The sequence below is a fragment of the Cibotium barometz genome, chromosome 62, assembly GCF_041138505.1.
Source record: "Cibotium barometz isolate CiBa-2024 chromosome 62, ASM4113850v1, whole genome shotgun sequence".
NCBI lineage: Eukaryota > Viridiplantae > Streptophyta > Polypodiopsida > Cyatheales > Cibotiaceae > Cibotium > Cibotium barometz.
The window spans coordinates 10,756,281-10,772,727 of record NC_141107.1 but is presented as its reverse complement, the minus strand read 5'-3'; the positions used below and the strand labels follow the sequence as shown (position 1 = coordinate 10,772,727).

General features: G+C 38.8%; 1 long non-coding RNA gene across 1 annotated transcript; it reads left to right on the top strand.

The window, feature by feature from the left end:
* The first annotated feature begins 592 nt into the window (after positions 1-592).
* LOC147604132 (uncharacterized) lies at positions 593-1,168 on the top strand. The gene is made up of 3 exons (XR_015265413.1): positions 593-725; positions 820-990; positions 1,081-1,168. It is a non-coding gene; the product is annotated as an uncharacterized LOC147604132 (long non-coding RNA).
* Positions 1,169-16,447: the final 15,279 nt, after the last annotated feature.

Here is a 16,447-nt window from a genome sequence, read left to right as displayed (position 1 = left end):
GTCAAGGAAGAGTTGCACATGGCAGGAAGGGGAAGCCAATGAGCATGCTGCAGCAAAAGTCCAAGAGGTTAAAGCATTCTGCTGGTGTGCTAAAGGAGATCAGGAAACAGCAAAAAGCTATAGGCTTTGCAATCCCCAAGGCACCTTTTCAGAGGCTAGTGAGAGCAATTTGTGATAGCTGGCACCTTGGTTTCAGGTGGAACAGGACTGCCATTCTTTCCTTACAGGAAATGGCAAAGGATTACTTGGAGAAGTACTTTGAAGATGCAATGCTTGTAGTAGCCCATGCTCATAGGGTAACTCTGTGGCCAAAGACTTCAACACATTGTCCAGAGTGAGGTGGAGGTATGACAAGCTGGTCCATCCTGTGGAATGGCAGGACATTAAAATGAGAGACATATTATTAATTCCACCTACAAGGAAATTGAAGGCAGACAAGGTGAAGGTTGTTGAAGTGACCCACTCAATGAGCACCAAAAAGGGAAAGCTGCTTATGAGGAGTCACTGAAGCAGCAAATAGAAGAATCCAAATCTGCTATAGATGTGGAGACTGTACAGATGGAGCTACAGATACAGAGAAGGTTGCAGGAGCTGGGCCCTAACATAGTTGTCCATATTGAAGATGATTTTTCAGAGAATAATTTTGACTTGACAAAAGCATGCTTGGCAGCATTGGCTCATAAGAATGAGTATTGCTCAGATACTATCATTCTTGCAATGCTCTAGTAAGTGTCTTTTATTTTACATTTGTTTGCAAAACAATCCTTATTGTACCTCCTCCCTTACACCTTACCTTAATTATTGTTTTGTCCAATGTAGCATGATGAGAAGCTGGCTGAACCATGCTGTACAGCATACAGTTTATATTATTGATCCTGCAATTTCCTTCAAGTTAAGAGATCCAAAGGAAACTCCCATGGATATTTCCAATTGGTTCAGGCACTGTGATTTTGATCATGTTGATATTTTGCTACTTCCATACCATAACAAGTATGTGTGTGGCTGCTTCTTTTTGGATTTTCCTTCAAGATTGAGTACTCTTGTAGCCTTTGATTTCTTAATACTTTTTTCCTTATGCAGTGACCACTGGAGCTTTGCTTCTATTGACATCCAGCTGAAGCAATGCTTTTTATTCAACTCTCTTAGAAACACACACAGAGAGGTTAAATTGTAAGTGGTTTGTGTGCTATTTTTAACTTTAAACTTCATTATTTGGATTTAATGCACACTAACTGAATTATATATATTGCAGTTGTATTAGAAGACTTCTAGATGCATTGGATCAGTGTCCTCCTAATGTCAATCTTTTGGATTCAATAGAGCCAATAGATTTAGAGGTAGAAAGTTGTTCCCTCTACTGATGTCTATTTCATGCTATGCCTTTGAACTTATTGAATAATTTTATTTTGTTTAGACATTAACAGTTTCTAACATATCTTTCCAACTATCCAGACACCACAACAAGATGATTCAAGTAGCTATGGCTGGAGAGTGCTGATTAGTGCCAAATATATACTTTCAAGCTATTTTGAGATAGGACAGCCAGAGCTTGTAAGAAAAAATAATTTTCATTTAGCTTCAAAAAATTTGATATTGGTACAAAGTGTTCTAAATCATCATATCTCATTGCAGATGAGAGAAGATAGCTTCAACTCGAGCTATGTGTATAGTTTCAGAGCTGATATAATTTGGAAGTTTTTGAAGTATGCCTTCCCCAAACCTATTGTACCAGCTACTGTCGAGTTAGGTGAGAGCTCTAAAGTCCGAGAAGGTGTCATACACCTTGATGACACAGATGATGCAGATGTGGTGCCACAAGAACAAGGACCTAGTGCTGATGAGGAGAAGCCACAAGAACAAGGACCTATTGCTGCTGATGTTATTGAGGAAATGATGGAGCAGCAGTAAACAGATGCTCCAAGGGCAGTAGAGGAGACAATGGAGCAGCACCAAGAGACTGTACACGACAAGATGGAGCAACAGAAAGTAGATTCTCCAAATAAAGATGATACGGTGAGCTTGGACCATGTAGAGCAGCCTCTAGATTAGCTTGTAGATAAATAGAAAATTGTTGTCAAGAATATGTTCTACATATGTAATTAAACACTTCTGTACAGAATTTTACATTTTTGAATATAATACCTTTGTTTATGGAGTCTGTGTTATCTCAATTTTCAAATTTTCAATGTCTTTGCATTTTATTGATCTCTCTCTTCTTTTGAGCACCTGCAAAAAAAGCAATATGAAACAATAGGGTAAAGTAAACTAATAGCAGTGCTTAATGAGACTAGGATAAGTCACATGGTATACCTTCTTATTGTTGTAGATAAATAAAAAGTCCTTTGAAATAGAACCTTCTGTCTCAAATAGAATGTCATTGCGCAATTGAGCTAGGGAGCAACATTGTCTTAATGTGATATTGACTAGCACATCACCATTCTCAACAACATCAATATCAAGAAGTTTATTTTCTGCACCAAAAGAATCTTCATCTTGATCCATTGGGACTAGTTTTGTACCTAGCATTCGACTGCGCTTATAATAAAAAGAAAAAATAAATTTTGTGATGCAACCATGTACTTCAGTTGCATAGAAGGTTGGACAACCTCACAAAACACTGAACTACATGTCTTCTTATCCCAACCTTTATCCAAAAATTGTGGCATGCATGCCAGACTTGTTGCTTTAACTGTGAACATTATTGGAATGTAAATAATCAAATGCAAAAAGAGGAATTCCCATGGTAATTGAGAACCAAGAAATTAAATGGGAAGAAGAGGAAAATTTAGTATAATTCAATTTATGATTATTTACCAAAAGTGGAAATATGGGTAGAATTGATTTCTATAAATCCCATGAATTCTTTTATTCAAAAGTGGAATATTGAATATAATTCAATTGAGGAACTGAGAAGGAATATGGAAATAGTCGTCGACAAAAAGAACCTTTGATTAGGCTAAACAATTGGTAGAAATTTAGAAAAAGTCCCATTATCGGTATCTAACCAGAAAAAACTATTAAATGGGAATAGCATGTGAATGGCACAAACACAAGAGTGTGCAAGACACAAGAGAGAGAGATGGATGGCTGAATTTTCTACTATATTCTTCTCTTCTCTACAACCATATAGCTAAAAGATAAGAGTACATACATAAAGGGAAAGTACTCTCCTACAATAACATACAAATGGTCAATCCATAGTGTGAACCTGACTATATGAGCTGGCGCTATAACTATGCCATAACTCTAGTACTCCAAAGTGATTGTCACAAATCTCGTCATCCACTAGTGGCATATTAACCATAATCTCACCAGCCATGCCAGTGGTATAAGTGCGGAAACTATACCCAGGTGGGTCATCAATGTCCGCCTGTGCTAGCACTAGTTGAGCTCGATATCTCAACACTCCTCCTCAACGTCAACTCCACACATTGCACTCCAAGTAAGCTCCTAAACCTATGGAGCTTCTCTACACCCAATGCCTTTGAGAAGATGTTAGCCACCTGATCCTTTGTGTTTACATTTACCAAATCTACATCACCTGCTAGAACCTTCTCCCTTGCAAAGTGATAGTACACCTCAATGTGCTTTGTTCTAGCGTGGTATACTAGGTTACTAGCCAACTATATGCTACTCATGTTATCACAATAAATTACAATTTCCCTATCCACGGGCTCACCCATATCACCAAGTAGCTTATGAAACCAAGATGCCTCACAAGTTTCCATAGTAGCACCCCTGTGCTTTGCCTCTATACTCGACAAGGCAATTGTTGGCTGCTTCTTCCTACTCCAAGTCACAGTAGTACTCCTAAATGAGAACATAAAATCATTGGGGTAGATCTATCTGTAACACTACCAGCCCTATCCACGGCTCACCCGTATCACCAACTAGCTTCTAAAACCAAGATACCTCACAAGTTACCATAGCAGCACCCCTGTACTCGGCCTCTATTCTCAATAAGGTAATTGTTGGCTGCTTCTTACTACTCCAACTCACAGTAGCACTCCTAAATGAGAACATAAAACCACTGGGGTAGATCTATTGTCTATAACACTACCAGCCCAATTAGCATCTGTGTACCCATGCAGTTATATCTCTATACCAGCCTCATAGAAAAGTCTATAATCAATTGTGGACTTTATGTACCTTAGAGTCCATCTACTCACATCCAAGTTTGGCAACCTAGGGGCCTGCATAAACTCACTCACAAGTCCAACAACATAGCTCAAGTCTGACCTAGTAATGGTCATGTACATCAAGCTACCCACCATTATGCGCCTGTACATGGTGGGGTCTTCCAAAAACTCTCTTTTATCCATAGAAAGCTTTGTGTTCTACTCCATGGCACTAAAATAGGCTTAAATCCGGTCATGCCATACCTGGACAACATGTTCAAGCCATACTACCTGTGAGATCCCTCTGCCCCCTCTGCGCACCGACGAACTCCCGGTAGTAGTTGACAGCGGAAACAGTCCCCTCATGCGCGGGGTAGGGTTTCTCACTCGAGGCCTCGCCCACGAATGTCCGGGCACGAGACTAGGCTAGTGGTCACTCCGAAAACCGAAACCGAGAAAATTTTCCATGCCCAAAAAGCGGGGACGATTCCACCTTTTTGAATTTTCTTAACGAATTTTTCTAACGAGATCAATTTTAAACTATCCTTCACCTGAATAAACCAGATAGAAGGAAACTATCACTGATATAATTTGATCATCTCAGTAATTTCAACGCTTTTTTCCTAATCAAGATCAGGCGCAGCACAGATGTTGATCCACTCAATTGAGAAATTTATCAGGGAATTAACTAGCTACTCGAATCCTAGCAGAATCCTAGGATTTTTCAGTTTGATTATTAAAACTCCACTGATTCCAGCCTAACCCCGTCCGGCCCATGGGTTAGCCACCACCCTACCACTGGAATTGGTGGAACCAAACAAGTACTCACCCACCCATAATTGAAATGCCTTTCTTAACTTTAGCTTTAGAAAACAGATACGCACACACTCCTCTTTAAAACTTTAATATAAAAATAATCCATTGACAAAACAGATATGATCACAGATTTCATAATTCAAAATTTCCATTCAATCCCTTGTTTCACAAAAATAGTACCACTCTAGACCAGCTGGTCAGCACAACAAGATCCAGTAAAGAGATTACAATAATTACTTCGTCAACATACATATATATATCTTCCTCGACATACGTATGGGTGTCCTAAGCACCGCGAGCCCGTGCATCGCCTGGTTAGAACCCTCCAGGATCCTCCTTAGGTGTCCTGGTACTTCACTCAGGGATCGCTTCATCGGCCCTCGCCCATCGTACCGGAAGCACACCATTTTTCACCATACCCAGGCAAGTCAAGACCTGGCCAGGTTTTTGCCGCGTGAGCTATCCCCCTCGAACACTCCTCGCCAGCTATTGCAACCGAGCTTCCCTTAGATAAACATATATACCAAATGCTCCCTCCACCAGCATTCTGGCGTAAGATAGTCCTTTAAGAAAAACAAGGTTTCTATGCAAGTTTTCAGTTTTGATTTTGTTTGAAAACCATGAATAAATCTTTAATCCGTATCCCAATACTTCTAGATCCAGGTCTGAATTCCAAACAGAATTCCTCGAATTCTGTTAACTTGATCCTCATATCAAAATCAAAAGTCTTAACTTAGTTTCAGATCCGATGGGGGATTTGAGTACATTTTCTTGAACTGGGCACATCGTCATTGATTGAAACTGACGAAGGAATTAAGTCTTGGTCATCAGAGTTTGGGTCTGGAAAGGTTCTTCCTAAACTATCTTTCTCGAAAGGTACTATTTTAATTTCTCTTTTTCTAAATTTCGTTCGACGAATAATTTGCTTACAAATTTCTAAAACATGAATTTCTTATGAGGAATAAAATAATCATTTATCTCGATCTCCGACTTCGATATTTTAATTGAATTTTCTCATTACCATCTTAGTGAATATGAAACGGTAGCATTTCTTCTCACAGATTATCTACTTATTCATTTTTCTAATTTTTGTGAAAATTAAACAGAGGATTAAGAGAACCCTTATTTAAATATAATCATTCCACATGCATCTATTTATGCATAAAATCTAACTCTGATGAAAGTCACACTTTTATCATCATAAAAATCATTTATGATGAAAATCACTCTTTTAATATGAAAGAATTTCTTTTATGCATCCATTTATGCATAAAAATCATTTATGATAAAAAATCACACTTTTAATAAAAAAATATCTTTTATGCATATGTTTATGCATAGAAATCAATAATGATAAAAGTAACACTTTTATAATAAAAAAATATTCTTTTATGCATCCTTTTATGCATAGAAATCAATAATGATAAAAGTAACACTTTTATAATTTAAAAAATATTCTTTTATGCATACTTTTATGCATAAAAATCAATATGATGAAAGTAACTCTTTTGTAATAAAAAATATACTTTTATGTATTATTTTGTGCATAAAAATCCCTAATGAAGAAGTAACACTTTCATAATAAAAAAAATTATCAATAAGTATCTTTCATAGAATTCAATTCTATTGAAAATCATTCTTTTATAAAAATTAATCAATATGCATCTTTCTATGCATAAATGAAAATGACACTTTTAGAATACTCTAACGATGGGGATTACTCTTTTTGATTAATAAAAGATGAAATTTATTTCACAAATTTTTAAAAAATTTTGCTATAACCTCCTTTGTTTGGCTGACCATTTTTTAATTTTTAACTTACTAAAATTAATTAGAAGTTCACCAAGAGTATTTAAATCATTCTAGTGTACACATTTTCTACTTATTTAAGAGAACATTATGAAAAACTTGATTTTTTCCAATAATCAATTATCTAGGATAAAGAATGGTTGGATTTACTAAAGAAGAGAGGGGAATGCCTTTTTTCAATGAGGCATAACATCATTTCATTTTAGAGAAGACAAAAATCATAAAAAACCATAAAAGAAATAGAAAAGAGAAGAATCTCCAACTTACATAGATAATTTGAGAGCTTTCTTTTGGCTTCATGGTTCGAGGGTTCTACTCTTGTTTGAAACAAGAGTGGCCACCAATCTTTTAGAAGAGGGAAGGTCAAAAACTAATGAATTATGAGTAAAATTCACAGTTTTTGGCACTTGGGAGAGGCAGGGTAACAGTGCAAAATACTATTGAGTTTCAACAAAGGAGAAGGCTTCTATTTATAGGAAAAAGTGAGCTTCTAACCAAGCCAACTGATTCTAGAATTTTCCAGATCAGTTTGGTCAATTTTTGACCATTTTTGGGTCAGTTTAGTCCACTTTTTGGATCTAGTTGAAACAGGAGAGAGGAGAGATAAAAATATCTCATTATTTGGGAGTTTAAAACTCATTCAAGCATGTGAAATAAGTGTCTCTTTCATGAGGGGAATTCCCCCATACTGAGGTGTCAAAAATGCATCATTTCACCTAAATATCTCTCTTTTTTAACTATTAACCTTGTCCTTAGTCAACTCTTCATCTTATGTGAGTATTTACTCATTTTTAGGGGATTTTCCTTTTATTCTTCTATTTATCTCCTCCCTACATTTGGATGAATCTTATTGGTCCATAGGAACCTTAATTTAAAATTTTGAAAAAAATCTTGACTCCTAGGATAATGCCTCTTGAATAGATTATACTTAATTTTTAATGCACCTTCTGAAAATCTTTTTGAACTTCTATTTTAGGAAAAATTATTTTAATAAGATGAGGCATTTTTTTATCCAAAAATATTTAAAATCTGAATATTCTCTCTCTAGAATATTTTCTCTCTCTAGGCCAAAACTGGTAGAAACAAGATCTTTTATATTTCTGAAGAGGGATTTGATTACAGGGGAAGATGCTGGACATCTTGAGAGGCTGGGGAGGAATCTTACATTCTCTTCCACTTGAAAAATGCGAGATGCCCTCATCTCGCAAACTGAGGGTAATCTCGCACAGATCGGCTTCATTCTCCCAGGTGGCATCTTCAAAAGGATAGAACTTCCATTTTACCCTGAGAATTCTGTTCTTGAGAATCTTCTCTCGAACATCAAGAATTTCTTCAGGTTGGAGTTCCATCTGCCCTTGGGTTGACTAGGTTAGGATTTCATCATCAAGCACATGATTTGGGCTTGGTACATATTTCTTTAGAAGGCTTACATGAAATACATTATGAATTTTGAGATGAGGAGGCAGAAGAAGCTCGTAGGCTGAGTCACCTACTTTCTTTGTAATCAGATATGGCCCACAATATCTGGGAGATAACTTCTTGTACTTCCCAAGAGATAGAGAACTTCTTTTGGACCGTACTCTGATGAAGACCATATCTTCTTCTTCAAACTTTCTGTCTGTCCTCTTCTTCTTTGCATACTGCTTCCGTCGATCCTGGGCAGCTTTAACATCTTTACCAATTGACTGCATTTGCTGCTCCATGTCATCAAGCATCTGTCTGGACATCTCGACCCTAATCAATGGGTCAGACCAAGTTAATGGAGTTAAGCAATCTTGTTCCATACAGAGCTTTAAAAGGGCTCATCCCGATACTTCGGTGATAAGAAGCAATGTAGGCGAACTCGACTAGGTGCAACCAGGATCTTTGTAATATTTAGAACATGAAGTATATCTGCCAAGTACTTCATTTTGCAATCCTGCATAGACAATGGCACTTTACCAATATGCACAATGGGATACGCAGTATCATCACCTACTTCTACACAACCTGGTTTTTCCATTTTTTGCATGTCTCTAAACCACTCACCATGATTGGTCATGTGGTTAGAGACGCCAGAATCGACATTCCATATATCTTGAGATCCTGACAGATCTCTTGTTATGGAACTGAGCATGTGTTGCATCACAAATAGCTTCTCACTTCTATCATCACAAACAGCTGCTCACTTCCGTCATCACCACCATGTTTATTAGATGATGCATAGTTGCCTTGTTTACTGCAACATTCCACTTTTAATGTCGTTTTGTTTTTTATAGCAGTCCTTTGCTATGTGCTCTAGTTTGCCACAATAATAGCACTCCACTATTTGCACTCTGATTTCTTAGCCAACCATCTCGGCCTCTTTGTCTCCCCCTGCCTCTAGACTGGCCTCTTCCACCTATATATGATTTTTGTGTTGCAAATCATTGGATTGTTGTTGTCGAGAATTATGATTTCCTTGTCGACCACCACCTTGGCCTCGACCATGACCTCTACCTTTGCCTCTACCTGAATTAGAGTAGAAGACTTGTTCTGATGTGTTCTTGCTTTGCAAAGAAGAGTCCTCACCTAGAGACTTTTCTTCTATTATCAGCATAGACACCAAGTTCTAAAAGTTGAGAATCAATTCTCTCTTACTGCAATGGAGGTCTTAAATGGCTTGTACTCTTTGCCAAGCCCATTTAAACAAACACTCACCAAATCATCATCTTCCATCGATATATTGATAGACCCAATGGATTCAACAATGCCCTTGATCTTTAAAGCATCTCATTGATAGACATTCTTTTCTTTTCCACAATATGCAGTTCTTGCTTTAGCTACAATTTCCTTGCCTTTATGCTAGTCCAGAACATCTGCACTAGATTCTACCACGCAACTGTATGAGTGTTGGCATCATGTATATGTCCTATCATTGTGTCCGTGACACTTTTTGAAAGCCAATACATGATTTTCCTTGCACCTTGATTCCAATCCTTGAATGCCTTTATATCTGTTGGAGTGGCATTCTCTTCAGACAACTCTAGACACTCCTCATTGTCTCCTTTGACATAGTCCCAAAATCCTTTACCCATCCGGAAATTGGTTATTCTGAACTTCCATGCGTAGAAGTTATTCTTGACCCATCGTCTCACTAACAATCTGATTGATTTCGTCAAACATATTAGCCTAGAAACCTACAAACACACAATTTCTATATGCAACCTATAACACAGCACTATCTTCTATGATGACTCTTGGTAGCGATACTTTAGCACAGCTTGTATGTCACCAGATCGGACAAGAGTACATGTACATACACCCAAGATCAACAAAGTACTGCGTACCACATAGGCACCTCCAAGCTTGTGAAGAAAACTCCTCAATCAAAGATGTGTAGCTCCCAGAGGTACCGAGGGGTGTTATACCTAAACCAAGATGGGAAAGATATGATGATGCTCTTATCTATGTACTACTTCCTTGCTTTCTAGTCCTTGCCTCTTTCTTGACTCCTTAGCTCTCACATAAACCGAAGATCTGATACCATAAAGAGAATGTGAGGGAGAGAGAGAGCTTGAGTTCTCTGCAAGCAAACACACACACGAGTGCAAGACACAAGAGAGAGAGAGATGGATGGCTGGATTTTCTACTATCTTCTTCTCTTCTCTACAACCATATAACTAAAAGATAAGAGTACATACATAAAGGGAAAGTACTCTCCTACAATAACATACGAATGGTCGGTCCATAGTGTGAACCTGACTATATGAGCCGGTGCTATAACTATGCCATAACTCTAGTACTCCAAAGTGGATGTCACACAACCTATCATCCATTGGTGGCATATCAACCATAATCTCACCAACCATGCCAGTGACATAAGTGCAGAAGCTATCACCTAGGAAGATCATCAATGTCCGCCGTAGCACTAGTTGAGCTCGATATCTCAAAAATTGCATTGCTAAAGGCCAAGATTTGCCTCATGCTTTTTGGTTGGAGGCAGTTATATGTGCCACTTATGTGCTAAATAGATGCCCCACCAAGGCCTTGTAGACAATTACCCCTTATGAAGCTTGGAATGGTAAGAATCCCTCTGTGGCTCAATTGCATGTTTTTGCTTGTCTTACTTATGCTCTTCTACCTAAGCAACAACGTAATAAGTTGGATGATAAGGTAGTAAAATGTGTTTTTGTGGGATATATCTTAGAAAAAGCAAAGGAGACTCTACCATCCAGCCATAAAGCAAATTTTGGTGAGTAGAGTTTGTTGAGAACTCAGTTCGTCCCATGCTTTGATGTAAAAAAAATAGCAAAATGTATGCTCATGGGACATCTTTGGTACACTCCTACCTTTATACAATCCCGAGCAACCATATGCGGAGAAAATGAATGCTTAAAAGGTGCTCCAAGTCAGCCCATACCAAGAGTATGGCAAAATGGTTGGTGCAGACATTGAGGGATAGAAAATTAGCTACTCCTTTACCTAGCAAGGACATGTGCATGTTCTCATCATAATGCATCTTATTCTTTTGTGATAGTAGATTTGCCTTATGATAAAAAGGTCATTGGTAAGAAATGGGTTTCAAAGCTAAAGTGTAAAGCTGATGGTAGCGTTAATTGCTATAAGGCAAGGCTTATTGCAAAGAGTTATGCTTGAGAAGAAGGGCATAGATTATGATGAGACCTTTGTTGGATTAAATACTCCAAAATCTCCTTTATGACATTAGGGAACAAGGACTAAGGTTCATAATCATTTTATCCATGTAAAAGCATCAGTAGATGAGTTAAAAATCAGAGCCCATGAGATATGGAGAGGTGGAGAGATTCTAGGCCTTAATGGAGGAGGCTTATGAGAAGATGTACGAGATGCCTCCTTTGATCATGCCCACAAGTTCCTTTAAGGAAACAATGTAACCATGACGCCTATTTAAGAGGCAACTCAGCTAATACAATGTGTGCATGATTATACTAATCACACCAATGCTTATGTTAATCCATGTCTTAATCTTCTTAGCTTAAGTGTTCCATTATACTTCACCATGTTGCTTCTTGATCATTATGAACCACCATAATTCCTTCATTTGGTATCAAAGCTAGGTTAATTAGATATTAGCATCCCTATTGAAGAGTAACAATTTTCATTAACACTAATCCTAATTATTAGCATGATCATCCCTCACTCAACCATCTGTAGAACCCCTCTCCATTGGAGGACTCATATCTCTCCATCATCCAAGGTAGCTTCTCCAAAGCTCTAACTTGGGCTATGAACATCACTCAAAGGCGCTCTAGATCGGTGTAAACATCATTGGAAAAGACACACGCTGTAGCTTGGGAGACACCAGTAACAATCGCCAAAATTTTTGAGTAAATCACCCTTATCTGATCATTCCAATCATTTGAACTTGAATCAAGCTGTCCTCAGGGGTTTTCCTATGGCAAAGATGACTGTGGGCTTAGATCTAGGTAAAATTGCTTCTTTCTCTTGATTTCAGCTCTATGGGAGTTTTGCAACACTTTATGCTTAAAGCAAGATTAATCTTTGCTTAATACACTCAAATCATAACATGATAACTCTAATCTCTAGTTGATGAATGGCTATTAACTGCTCTAAGTGATCTCTAGCTCATTCAAAGCCTATAATGCCCAAATCAACACTCCAAGGCATCAATATTTCTTGCTCGTAATAGTGAACTAGTGAGACTAATCACTGCTTAATTAGGTTTTGATGGTGCGATCTGGTGGTCCAAGTTCAAGTGAGTTATCTAACAAAAATTAAAATAAAAAGAAGATTGCAAAAATCAAGAAGAAGCCACACTACTATGCTTATGCAGAGGCTCTAGGTCTAAGTGATTTTTTGAGCAACAACATGTATGTGTATGGAGAGGGTGAGTTCTAGATTGTCTTACCATTAAAATTTGTAAAGGGACTGATACCACTTTTTAGGTATCCATCCCAAAGGTAAGACCTTCCCTACGATGGCTTATTCAATAAAGATAGATAAGTTTGAAGGGCAGAATCTCCACACTTGCAAACTAAAGTTAAATTTACTTTAGTGAAGAAAGATTTGTGGAATGTTGCAAATGGTAAAGGATAAGAAACCAAGCACAAGGGATGCAAAGGCTACATGGCTTACCGAAGATGAAAAAGCACTTGCCATTATAGCCTTAGGATTAACTAATAATCTCATCCACCATATCGATGGGAAAGAAACCTCAAATGAAGCTTGGGAGACACTTGATATACTTTTTGGAGCACAAGCCAAGAACTCCAAAATCTCTCTTCTTATAAAGTTCTTTGAACTAAAAATGAATGTGGGGGATTCTCTTCCCACTCATCTAAACTATATGGAGAGCATTCTAACCCAACTTACAGGAATCAATAAACATGGTTCATCTCCATATGCAAGAGCCGAGGCCGTGAATGGGAGGATGCCTTATTGGTACTCTTTCCATCCACTCTCCAAGGCTCTGCGGATAAGTGGTTCACTCAATTTCCAACCGACCACTTTGCAGATAAGTGGTTCAGTCAATTTCCAACCAACCACTTTGCAGACTGGACAACCTTGAAGAACACCTTCCTCCACACCTTCCATCTTGGTAACTATGAGGACCTCATTCTCCATGAGCTAGGGAAGCTACAATTGCTACTAGCAAAGAGGGTGTCAGAACTCATGACACGGACCACAATGCTAGTGGCCTGCTTTTATCGACTTACCCTAGTGACTTCATGGTGCATGGAGGTACTAGTCCTTTTACAAAAAGGAAGGACATGAAGACAAAGACTGCTACTATGTTAAGGGGTTCCGTCAACTTCATCCTAACAAACCCCTCCTCACCGCACTGCCATATCCCGCAACCTAGCCCAATATGCCACCACCTCCCTGTTGAGATATCGAGCTCAACTAGTGCTACAGGCGGACATTGATGACCTGCCTGGGTGATAGCTTCTGAATCTACACCACTGGCATCGTTGGTGAGATTATGGGTGATATGCGGCTAGTGGGATGACAGACTGTGTGACAACCATTTTGGATTACGAGAGACTAGCATAGTTATAACGCCAGTTCATTTAGTCGGGTTCACATTATGGACCGACCCTTGTATGTTGTAGTAGTTGAGTACTAACCCATATAGTGTGTACTCTTATCTTTATATTATGTTGGTTGAGTAGAGAAGAAGAAGATCGAAGAAAATTCTGCTATCCATCTCTCTTGTGTCTCTTACTCTCTCTTGTGTGTGTGTGTTTGCTTGCTAGGGTTTGAAGCTCTCCCTCTCCCCCACATTCTCTTTATGGTATCAGAGCCTGGTTCGTGTGAGAGCTAAGGAGGCAAGAAAGAGGCAAGAACAAGCAAGGAAGGAAGTGGTACTACAAGGGTAAGAGCACCATCATCTCTTTCTCCTTCTTGGTTTAGGTACAACACCCCCTCAGTAGCTCTAGGAGCTACACATCTCCGATTGAGGAGCTATCTTCGTAGGAGCAAAGCAACAGAGTAGGTATATTATCCTATAATTGGACTAAATTTTTCATCTGGATTCGTGTTTCGGGCACGGTGGTACGGGCCCCATTTTGTCACTGCAAGGTATTTTTATTTTCTGGCAGTTATGGTAGAAAACTGTTTCTGCTCGAAATCTGGTTATTCCAGTGCAGCAATGCATTTTAGAAGTGCAGACAGGGTTTGCACATGTATTGTTGATACTGGGTGTATGTATATGTTCTCCGGTTACATTTAGTGACACATAGGCTGTGCTACACATGCTTAGTTCCATAATAGGGGATGTGTCAGGATCTCAAGATATATAGTATATGGATTCTAGCACCTCTAACCACATGACCAGTCATGTTGAGTGGTTTAGATATATGCAAAAAATAGAAAACCCAGGTTATGTAGAAATAGGTGATGATATTGCGCATGTTCGTAAAATGCCATTGTCTATGCAGGATGGCAAAATAAAGTACTTAGCTAATGTACTTCATGTTTCGAATATTACAAAGAACTTGGTTTCTGTTGGACAGATGGTTGAGCAGGGTCTGCAAAGTGAGGTTTAATCCTCAAGGATGTTTTGTGGAAGACTTCAAAAATAAGTGTCGCTTGGTTGCAAAGAGTAACAGAAATGGCAGGATGTTTACTTTGGATGTTAACATGCCTGAGATAAAGGCAGCCATGTTTGCACATGGAACAGGTGTCATTGCAGATATTAACATATGACACAAGCACATTGGTCATGTGAATGTACAGCGAGACTAAAGTCTATGCAGGCTTAAAATATTGTTGCAGGTTTGCCAAAGTTTAAGGTTGACGGTATGCATAAGGTATGTGAAGCATGCCAACTTGGTAAGCATGCCAAACATGCTTTCCCACATGAAAAGCATGTCAGTGCAAGGCCATTGAATGTCATACATTCACATGTATGAGGACCGACCAAGACTGCAATAATTGCAGGTTGCAGGTACTATGTTACATTCATTGATGACTCTAGGAAAGTGTGGGTTTATTTCACGAAAGAGAAAAGTGAGATGTTTGATCACTTTCAGAGGTTTAAAGCCTTGGTCGAGAAGGAAAAAGGCATGCAAATAAAATGCCTAAGATTAGATGGTGCAGGAGAATATTTCTCCAATGAGTTCAGTAATTTCTTGAGAAAGCATGGAATCAAGAGGCAGTTTACGTGCAGGTACACTCCGTAGTAGAATGGTGTTACAAAAAGGAAAAATAGGCACATTGCAGAAGTGACACATGCCTCGATGGCTAAAAAGAATATGCCACATTACTTTTGGGCAATACTTTTGGGCAAAAGCAGTAGCAACTGTTGTGTACATTAGGAACAGGACACTCCCTATACAGCTGTTCATGGTATGACTCCTGAACAGAAGTTTATAGACATAAGACCGGATGTGTCTCACTTGAAAGTGTTTGGGTGTATTGCATATGTACATGTTCCTGATGAAGTGAGAACAAAGTTGGATCCAAAGGCAAAGAAATGCATCTTCATTGGTTATGGTATGGAGCAAAAAGGTTATAGATGCTATAACCCTACCACTCGTGATATGCAAGTAAGCATAGATGTTGTCTTCCCTGAGATGAGTAGCTGGTATGCACCAGTAATGAATGCAACAGAAGATGCAGATGTAGGAAGTGCTTATGTTGCACCACATTTAGAGCAGCAATCACAGGTGGTGAGTGGATCTGGGGAGTCCTCGATCGAGCAGTGGATCCAATGTTAGCCCATGGTCAAGCAGGTTAAGAAATGATGCAGATACACATGTATCACGGAAAGGAAAGGAAAAGGTAGATCAACCTTTTGTGCCTGATCTGTCAGCAGGTCACTCATGTGGATGGTGACTCTAGTGGCTCGGAGCAGAGCCTTGATGAGGAGCTTGGCATTCCATGTGTGGTTACTCTTGGTGTAAGGAGAAATAGGGCGGTTTTGAGGACACCTAGCAGTGATCCAGGTGTATACAGGTCTACGAGGGTTAGATACCATGTTGACAGGTTGAGATATGATGGATATACATCCCATCATTATGCTTACATGGTAAAAGCAATACATGAGGTTGAGCCCACTTGCTTTGACGAGAAAATTGAAAATAAGAAATGGGAAGATGCCATGAATGAGGAGATGGCAGCATTGGATGCAAATGCAACATGGGAGTTAGTGCCTTTGCCTAAGGAAAAGAAGGCAATTGGATGTAAGTGGGTGTATAAAGTCAAGCACAATGCTGATGGTTCAGTGAGCACGTACAAGG